This window comes from Monodon monoceros, unplaced genomic scaffold (genome assembly GCF_005190385.1).
Source record: "Monodon monoceros isolate NGI ecotype Baffin Bay Population unplaced genomic scaffold, NGI_Narwhal_1 Super_Scaffold_20, whole genome shotgun sequence".
Classification (NCBI taxonomy): Eukaryota; Metazoa; Chordata; class Mammalia; order Artiodactyla; family Monodontidae; genus Monodon; species Monodon monoceros.
Window position 1 is genome coordinate 74,763,273 of NW_021703777.1, and position 10,836 is coordinate 74,774,108.

The following is a 10,836-nucleotide window of genomic DNA, read 5'->3' on the forward strand; positions in this document are numbered from 1 at the left end:
AGAGAAAGGACCAGAGAAAATATCTGAAGAGATTACAGTCGAAAACTTCCCTAACATGGGAAAGGAAATAGCCACCAAAGTCCAGGAAGCACAGAGAGTCCAAGGCAGGATAAACCCAAGGAGAAACACACCGAGACAAACAGTAATCAAATTGGCAAAAATTAAAGACAAAGAAAAATTATTGAAAGCAACAAGGGAAAAACAACAGATAACATACAAGGGAACTCCCATAAGGTTAACAGCTGATTTCTCAGCAGAAACTCTACAAGCCAGAAGGGAGTGGCATGACATATTTAAAGTGATGAAAGGGAAGAATCTACAACCAAGATTACTCAACCCAGCAAGGATCTCATTCAGATTTGACAGAGAAATCAAAAGCTTTACAGACAAGCAAAAGCTAAGAGAATTCAGCACCACCAAACCAGCTCTACAACAAATGCTAAAGGAACTTCTCTGAGTGGGAAACACATAGAAGAAAAGGACCTACAAAAACAAACCCACAACAATTAAGAAAATGGTAATAGGAACATACATATCGATAATTACCTTAAACATGAATGGATTAAATCCTCCAACCAAAAGATACAGGCTTGCTAAATGAATACAAAAAGAAGACCCATATATATGTTGTCTACAAGAGACCCACTTCAGACCTAGGGACACATACAGACTGAAAGTGAGGGGATGGAAAAAGATATTCCATGCAAACGGAAATCAAAAGAAAGCTGGAATAGCAATACTCATAGCAGATAAAATAGACATTAAAATAAAGACTGTCACAAGAGACAAAGAAGGACACTACATAATGATCAAGGGATCAATCCAAGAAGAAGATATAACAATTATAAATATATATGCACCCAACATAGGAGCACCTCAATACATAATGCAACTGCTAACAGCTATAAAAGAGGAAATCGACAGTAACGCAATAATAGTGGGGGACTTTAACACCTCACGTACACCAATGGACAGATCATTCAGACAGAAAGTTAATAAGGAAACACAAGCTTTAAATGACACAATAGACCAGATAGATTTAATTGATATTTAGAGGACATTCCATTCAAAAACAGCAGATTACACTTTCTTCTCAAGTGCGCACAGAACATTCTCTAGGATAAATCACATCGTGGGTCACAAATCAAGCCTTAGTAAATTTAAGAAAATTGAAATTATATCAAGCATCTTTTCTAACAACAACGCTATGAGATTAGAAATCAATTACAGGGAGAAAACCGTAAAAAACACAAAACACATGGAGGCTAAACAATACATTACTAAACAACCAAGAGATCACTGAAGAAATCAGAGAGGAAATCAAAAATTATGTAGAGACAAATGACAATGAAAATACGACAATCCAAAACCTATGGGATGCAGCAAAAGCAGTTCTAAGAGGGAAGTTTATAGCAATAAAAGCCTACCTCAAGAAACAAGAAAAATCTCAAATAAACAATCTAACCTTACACCTAAAGGAACTAGAGAAAGAATAACAAACAAATCCCAAAGTTTGCAGAAGGAAAGAAAGCATAAAGATCAGAGCAGAAATAAATGAAACAGAAACAAAGAAAACAATAGCAAAGATCTATAAAACTAAAAGCTGGTTCTTTGAGAAGATAAAATTGATAAACCATTAGCCAGACTCATCAAGAAAAAGAGGGATTTATTCAAATCAATAAAATTAACTTATTAACCAATAAAATTTTATTTTATAATAAATTAATTTTTTTATTAAAATTTTTATTTTAATTAATATTTTATTTTTAATAAAATTTTAAATTAATTTTATTTATCAATAAAATTAGAAATGAAAAAGGAGAAATTACAACAGACACTGCAGAAATACAAAGCATCCTAAGAGACTACTACAAGCAGCTCTATGCCAAAAAAAATGGACAACCTGGAAGAAATGGACAAATTCTTAGAAAGGTATAAACTTCCAAGACTGAACCAGGAAGAAATGGAAAATATGAACAGACCAATCACAAGTAATGAAATTGAAACTGTGATTAAAAATCTTCCAACAAACAAAAGTCCAGGACCAGATGGCTTCACAGGTGAATTCTATCAAATATTTAGAGAAGAGGTAACACTCATCCTTCTCAAACTCTTTCAAAAAATTGCAGAGGAAGGAACACTCCAAAACTCATTCTATGAGGCCACCCTCACCCTGATCCCAAAACCAGAAAAAGATATCACAAATAAAGAAAATTACACCCCAATATCACTGATGAATATACATGCAAAAATTCTCAACAAAATACTAGCAAACAGAATCCAACAACACATTAAAAGGATCATACACCATGATCAAGCGGGATTTATCCCAGGGATGCAAGGATTCTTCAATATACGCAAATCAATCAATGTGATACACCGTATTAGCAAATTGAAGAATAAAAACCATATGATCATCTCAATAGACGCAGAAAAAGCTTCTGACAAAATTGAACACCCATTTATGATAAAAACTCTCCAGAAAGTGGGCATAGAGGGAACTGACCTCAACATAATAAAGGCCATATACAAACAACCCACAGCAAACATCATTCTCAATGGTGAAAAACTGAAAGCATTTCCACTAAGACCAGGAACACGACAAGGCTGTCCACTCTCGCCACTATTATTCAACATAGTTTTGGAAGTCTTAGCCATGGCAATCAGAGAAGACAAAGAAATAAAAGGAATACAAACTGGAAAAGAAGAAGTAAAACTGTCCCTGTTTCCAGATGATGTGATACTATACCTAGGGAATCCTAAAGATGCCACCAGAAAACTACAAGAGCTAATCAATGAATTTGGTAAAGTTGCAGGATAAAAAATTAATGCACAGAAATCTCTTGCATTCCTATATACTAATGATGAAAAATCTGAAAGAGAAATTAAGGAAACACTCCCATTTACCATCGCAACAAAAAGAATAAAATACCTAGGAATGAACCTACCTAGGGAGACAAAAGACCTGTATGCAGAAAACTATAACACACTGATTAAAGAAATTAAAGATGATACAAACAAATGTAGAGATATACCATGTTCGTGGATTGAAAGAATCAATATTGTGAAAATAACTATACTACCCAAAGCAATCGACAGATTCAATGCAATCCCCATCAAGTTACCAATGGCATTTTTTACAGAACTAGAACAAAAATCTTAAAATTTGTATGGAGAAACAAAAGACCCTGAATAGCCAAAGCAGTCTTGTGGGAAAAAAACGGAGCTGGAGGAATCAGACTCCCTGACTTCAGGCTATACTACAAAGCGACAGTAATCAAGACAGTATGGTACTGGCACAGAAACAGAAATATAGATCAGTGGAACAGGATATAAAGCCCAGAGATAAACCCACACACCTATGGTCAACTAATCTATGACAAAGGAGGCAAGGATATACAATGGAAAAAAGACAGTCTCTTAAATTAGTGGTGCTGGAAAAACTGGACAGCTACATGTAAAAGAATGAAATTAGAACACTCCCTAACACCATACACAAAAATAAACTCAAAATGGATTAGAGAAATAAATGTAAGACTGGACACCGTAAAATTCTTAGAGGAAAACATAGGAAGAACACTCTTTGACAAAAATCACAGCAAGATCTTCTTTGATCCACCTCCTAGAGTAATGGAAATGAAAACAAAAATCAACAAATGGAACCTAATGAAACTTAAAAGCTTTTGCAAAGCAAAGGAAACTACAAACAAGACAAAAAGACAGCCCTCAGAATGGGAGAAAGTATTTGCAAATGAATCAACGGACAAAGGATTAATTTCCAAAATATATAAACAGCTCATGCAGCTCAATATTAAAAAAACAAACAACCCAATCCAAAAAATGGGCAGAAGACCTAAACTGACATTTCTCCAAAGAAGGCATACAGATGGCCAAGAAGCACAAGAAAAGCGGCTCAAAATCAGTAATTATTAGAGGAATGCAAATCAAAACTACAATGAGGTACCACCTCACACCTGTTAGAATGGACATCATCAGAAAATCTATAAACAACAAATCTTGGAGAGGGTATGGAGAAAAGGGAACCCTCTTGCACTGTTGGTGGGAATGTAAATTGATACAGCCACTATGGAGAACAGTATGGAGGTTCCTTAAAAAACTAAAAGTAGAATTACCATATGACCCAGCAATCCCACTACTGGGCATATACCCAGAGAAAACCGTAATTCAAAAAGAAACATGCTCCCCAATGTTCACTGCAGCACTATTTACAATAGGCAGGTCATGGAAGCAACCTAAATGCCCATCAACAGACGAATGGATAAAGAAGAAGTGGTACATATATACAATGGAATATTACTTAGCCATAACAAGGAAGGAAATTGGGTCATTTGTAGAGATGTGTATGGATCTAGAGACTGTCATACAGAGTGAAGTAAGTCAGAAAGAGAAAAATAAATATCGTATATTAACGCATATATGTGGAACCTAGAAAAATGGTACAGATGAACTGGTTTGCAGGGCAGAAATTGAGACACAGATACAAAGAACAAACGTATGGACACCAAGGCGGGGGAAAGTGGCAGGGGGTGGGGGTTGGGATGCTGTGATGAACTGGGAGATTGGGATTGACATGTATACACTGATATGTATAAAATGGATGACTAATAAGAACCTGCTGTATAAGAAAATAAACAGGGCTTCCCTGGTGGCGCAGTGGTTGAGAGTCTGTCTGCCAGTGCAGGGGACACGGGTTCGAGCCCTTATCCGGGAAGATCCCACATGCCGTCGAGCAACTAAGCCCGTGCTCCACAACTCCTGAGCCTGCGCTCTAGAGCCCGCGAGCCACAACCCCTGAGCCTGCGTGCCACAACTACTGAAGCCCATGCACCTAGAGCCCGTGCTCTACAACAAGAGGAGCCACCACAGTGAGAACCCCGCACACCGCAACCAAGAGTAGTTACTTACAGCAACTAGAGAAAGCCCACACAAAGCAATGAAGACCCAATGCAGCCAAAAATAATAATAATAAAATTTTTAAAAAAGAAAATAAATAAAATTAAATTTAAAGAAAGAAAAACAAAAGTTCCATGAAACAGAAGAACCATTCGAAGAATCCTAACAAACCACCAGATTATTTTTTAAGCCATCTCAATCCACGTCATTTTCACGCAATCTGTGACCATCCTTTAGGCCCCAGGTAGAGCCACTTATTCCAGGAAGCATCTTGTGTCTCAGACCTCAGTAAGAAATACTCTGATCTGAGACAGCCTTCACTGATTTCTCCTAGATTTGCGTGGCTAGGGCAGTGCCATGGACAGGTAAGAGGGACTACAAGGAAAACATAAGAAGAGGAAAACATAAGAAGAGGAACACAATCCAAGTGCTTGTCCTACTTCACCCAAACGATTATTTCCCAAACACTACCATAGGGGTCTTGAATGAAATAAAGCTGCAATCTTATAAAATACGGTAAATTTTATTATTTAGGGACTTCAGGGGAAGGAAGAGCTGATAGTGCCACACTTCTTAAAAAGTTACTTCTTCGCTAATTCTCTGTAATCTGGGGGGTAGAAAACTTAGGTACCCAGCACAAATGGGTAAATAATTCATATAAGAAAATGTTTTCAAATAAATAAGATTTATCTCTGTGTGTGATTTTTTTTTTCTTTTTTTTTTTTTGCGGTGCGCGGGCCTCTCACCGTTGCGGCCTCTCCCGTTGCGGTTCACAGGCTCCGGACGCGCAGGCCCAGCGGCCCAGCCGCTCCGCGGCATGTGGGATCTTCCCCGACCGGGGCACAAACCCGTGTCCCCTGCATCGGCAGGCGGACTCTCAACCACTGCGCCACCAGGGAAGCCCTCTGTGTGATTTTTTTAACTATATTTTAACAGAATTTTAAAAATAAATTACATATATATACATTTCATTGTTTAAATTCTTAATTAGAACCCGGTAAACGTAGGTAACATGTTTTACACAGAAGAAATAAAATAAATTGTCCTTTTCTTAATTCAAAATTATCATTATGAAATCATCATGATCCACCTGTTATTATTCTATGCATTAAAAAGTAATGTCCTCAAGAAAAAGAAAAAAGAAATACCCTGATCTGTTATTCTGGTGAGCATCTAGTTGTGTTCCCAATAGTAGAGTCATCTGTGGACAAGCCCTATCCCTTACAGAGACCGCCTGTGTTCTACACAACTCCTACCCACCAGAGCCCACAAACATGGTAGAACTCACAACACAAAGATACTCTCTTATTAGAACAGTTCCAATAACCTTGTTAGTGAGTCCTTCTATGCTAAGTATCCCTGGAAGCACACACCTAGAATCACAAAATTTTAAAGCTAGAAAGGTCCTTTCAAGCCACTCAGAAATTTCCCTCATATGTGAGGGAAATGAGGAAACTGGAGAAGCCAAATGGCTTGTCCAAGTTTGGTGACAGAATTAGGACAATCCAAGCCCCTGACTACCATCCACGTGCTGCAAAGAACCTCAGTTTTCTTACGAAAACACTTTCAAGTGTGAAGTTGAGAAAACAAGTTACTTCTCCAAATCTCAAGTTTATTCTTATAAAAGAATGGAACAAGACCATCCTCAAGTTTTCTTCTGTCTCTAAAATCTGGTGAATCTCATTTTCATAATGTATAATACCACATGTCCCTGGCATGGTGTGGGGATAGAAAGCTGCTCTCATCTTCCCTTCAAGAATATAAATGTGGGAGAGGTATGTGAAGAAAGGGTGGGAGGAAGCGAGAGAGGTGATGGTGGGAGTTAGCTGGACGCCATTGGGAATCCCCTCTCTTCGCAGGCCCCCTCCACTCCCTCCCAGCAAGCCACAGAGAGTAGGATGGGGACTTCCCAGTAGCTAACCATACCACAGCCCCTGCTCCAGCCTCCCCTCTCACCTCCTCAGAATGCTGGTGGGAGGGCAGGAGGGCGAGATAGATGGATGAAGGAGGGCTGTTGGAAGCTTCTAGCTCCAGGCCAGGTTAGGAGCCAGTCAGTACTGATTAGCTGTCAGGGACCTGCAGGATAGACAGGGAACCCCGAGTGGCCACTCATTTCCCCTTGAGAATCAATGACTTAATTTTTCTGTTCTTTACCCTAGAAAGAGTAGGCATGAGGCCGAACAGGATTATTCTGCCACCTGAATAATCTCATGCAGTGGGATCACTGGCTTGGCTCAGCTGTTTGTCCATTTCCTGCACAGAATCCCACCCAATCAGAGCAGTGTGCTGCTCACCCAGGAATCGCCCACAAGTCCCAAAGATCCTTGGAGCCGTCGGCTATTTCAGTATCAGGCAGAGCTCCTGGAGTCAGTGCTTCTAACATTCACATCATCAAGGATGCTCCAGTACTAGGATTTGCCTCTCTAATTTGACACATAAAGTAATGCAGTTTTGAGTGGTTCCCTTCCCATATAAATCAGAGCTAATTCAAGCCTAGTCCTTTAGAATGCCACTGTCACTTCTTGTATTTTCTACTGTATTACACAGGATAAAGGGGTTGGGGGGGTCCCAGTTGGCCTCTACGGGTTATGTCTAACCCTCCCTGCTGCATGGATGCTTTAAGTTATTCTCCTAAAAGTAATAATATTAACTGTTAACACATAATACCACTAACTGTGAGTCTGTTAACAGGTTTAGCTCTCACAACAACCCTGGCCAATAAGGACCATTACTGATCATATCCAAATAAGGACTATTATGGACTATAATGATCATTATCGGCTCCAGTTTAAAGATGAGAGACCAGAAGGAAGTTGCTGGCACAGAAAAATGAGGTCACTTGCTCAAGGTCATACTAGCAGCAAGTGGCAGAACCAGGATTCGAACACAGGTCCCTCCACTTCACCCAGGTGAAGGTGGCCTCCTAGGGGAGTGGGACACAGAGACCATCAACAGCTGGTAATAAGGGAAGAGGGGCAAGTTGAATTATTTCTTCAGAGTTGCCCTTTTCTTCCTCAGACCGCCTGGTACTATGACAAGCAATGTCACATGGGATAAAAGGTTAACACCCAACCAGAAATGTTACCATAGCGAAAGGAGAAATCTCCAGAGCTCTCAGTGGGAAAGATAAAGGTAGACTAAGTGGAGAGTTCCATTTACAAAACTTTACTTTGATGCTAATAATTTATACCTACACCAATGGACATTTCCCCCATTTTACTGGCTTGCCAGTGGCTGGACAAATCCACATGAAGGCATCTATCTTAAATATCGCTTGATTATTTCATTTACTACTTTGAGCCACACTTAGTCCTTTTATATCTCCTTGCACTCAGCTGATAATCTCAGGATACTCCACTGTGTTCACTTCAGAAAATTTCCCCTAAACATTTCCACAGCGCCCTTTAATTCACAGCTGTGCTCACTATCCAGTAGCTCATGTTTTGTCAATGGGTACTTAATAGAGAATTCTGGAGAGCAAGCACTTTTTATGGCCTTTTTTCCCTATACCTTGGTAGGAAAAAAAAGAAACTGGCAGATTCAAGACTGCCATAGCTTTCCACTTCAAAGAGCTGTAAAACACTTGTTTACAAAAGCAGTCAGTCCTATTTTATTTATTTATTTATTTTATTTTTACTAATTATTCTATTTTTATTTATTTATCGGCCACACCAGGCGGCTTGCAGGATCTTAGTTCCCCCACCAGGGGTCAAACCAAGGCCCCCTGCAGTGCAAGGGCAGAGACCTAACCACTGGACCCGGAGAATTCCCAGTCAATCCTATTTTATGCAAACTTTTTCATGCAACGTCCTTATTCCTTAAGACATTCTTCAGGGTTCCCAGAAAGGGGACAAGCAGGAGGCAGACCTCCTCCCCAAGCAAGAGAAGCCATCTCAACTCTAGGAAACGGTGCGGAACCCAGCTGTTTCAGGGATCCCTGACCAAGATAGTGACAGAACATCAGGTGTTCAGAAACATGAAGAGTCGTTCTGCAAGGTGGATTCGCAGCCTCTTGGAACAGCTCTCCGTTCATTCCTCATCCCGACCCCTCCCACCCACAGCAGGCTCCCAAAACACAACAAAATCCAGAGGTGGCCGTGCTTCAGCTCCCACCAATCTCATCTTAAGTCTGGGGAAGAGAATGAATTTCTGCTTTCCCAAAGAAGGGGTTTTTATCAAGGCCTCTGCAGTTCCATTTAAGGACAGAGCAAAAAGTTTAGAAGTTTGGCCTTGTAGAGATAGCTGAGTTTCGTGGATGTGACCCATTTAAACCAGGTCATTTTAAAATGCTCTTTCAAAGTCTGATTATATTAATAAATGAAATCACCCAATTATCTAAAAGGACGAACGAGCGATCTATGAAGTGAATACCCATGAATTAATGTAGGGCACTCTGAAAACTAAACTGTTTGGTGGGAGGAACAATCATATCAGTTTCGATTTTTTTTTCCTTTTTAAGTAATTTCCAGAGAACAATCTAGTTAAATGAAATCGCCACACGAAAAGCCGCCTCTAGGTGGATTTCAAAGTTAATGACATCTCTTTTAAACACACACACACACACACACACACACACACACACTCACACCCACAACAACGTGTGGCGAAGTTTGAGGGGTTCTCATTATCACAGACCGATCCGGAAGCTGCTAGAAACAATTAAGCAGGATTTCAAAATGACTGGTACAGGATGTGCCCATAGAAAGAAAGTAAAGTTGAGCGCACTGGTGGAGCTGCCAAAGTTGCTACTGCAAAGTACCCTGAACTTTTACAGGGTGACCTGGGGTGACTCTGACCGCCCTTCCTCCGTCTGGTCGCCTTACAAACACACTAGCCCTAGTGGTATCTGGCGGGAGCGGGGAGGGGGGAGATGCGAGAACTGCGAGCGGGAGTGAAGGGCGGGGCAGAGGGAGGGTGCCTGCAGGAGCTCCAGGGTCCTTCTTAACTCGAAGAACGAGTTTCGCTGTCGTCCAAGTAGGGGACAACGAGGTGGCAATGAGCTTCCTCCCCCCGAGAGACCCACGCGCGGCAAGGACAGCAGGAACGTCCCTGGAGCGCTCGATTCCAGCTTTTCCGCGGGCCCGGGCGCGCAGGGGCCTGTTAGGGTTGGGGTCGGCAGGGATGCCCCGCGAGGAGCTGGCGGGCTGGCGTGGGGGAGGCCCCAGGAAGCGCCTACCTGTGCGGCGGCGCGCTCAGAGCCCGCGGCCCGGCCGCGGCGCGCAAGTGCTAGAGGCAGCCCGGGGACGGCCTGGGCGGGCGGGGCGCGCATCGCGCCCGGCGGGCTGTTCTCTTCCCGCCGTGGGGCGCCGGGAAGACTCCCGCGTCTTCTCCTGCCGGCTGAGGACACGGCGGGTCCCGCGGCGGCGGTAGCAACAGGCACCGAGGCGCGGGTGCGGCGGCGGCGGCGGCGGAGGAGGAGGTGTCTGCGCGCGACTCGCGTTTCCTCCTCCGCGGCAGGGCGAGCGCAGGGGAGGCGAGGGGAGGGCAGAACCCGGGAATCTCCCAACTCGGTCCCCATGGACCTGAGAGGGAGAAGCGATGCTTCCTCCCTCTCCACTGCGCTGTTTGACTTGCGAGCGGCATGGCCGGGACGGGAAAGTCACACACGGACAACAGCTGCTGCAGTGCGGGTCCGTCGCGGCCTCCCTCCCTTCGCTCTCTCTCCCCTCCCCAGCTGTCCATCCTCAACCTGCCCCCTCGGCCTCCAGCCGCGGCCCGGGAGACGGTGTGCCGGGCGCCGCCCCCACCCAGCCCCAGAGCAGGGTCTTGGCCGCCGAACGCCTAGGGCTCCGGGGACGCGGAGCCCCGCGCGTGATTAAGGCCCTCGAGGAGGGATGTACGGTCGCACACCCTGTCTTCGGCGGCCTATTTATAGCAGGTGGCACTGCCCGCCGCGCTCTCCGCCTGCGAGGCTCTCAGCAG

The 10,836-nt window shown here is 43.0% G+C and overlaps 1 protein-coding gene across 8 annotated transcripts in view; it reads right to left on the reverse strand.

Annotated features, from left to right (window-relative positions):
* The window catches only part of TBC1D1 (TBC1 domain family member 1), a 288,411-nt gene extending 278,091 nt beyond the window's left edge, over positions 1–10,320 (reverse strand). For 7 of the 8 annotated variants that reach the window (XM_029236067.1, XM_029236069.1, XM_029236070.1 and 4 more), the window contains exon 1: positions 10,091–10,225. The gene's annotated coding sequence lies outside the window, so the exon portion shown is untranslated. Of the gene's footprint in view, positions 1–10,090 lie in introns of all 8 variants that reach the window. The other variant, XM_029236066.1, reaches the window with a different exon arrangement.
* Between the last annotated feature and the right edge of the window lie 516 nt (positions 10,321–10,836).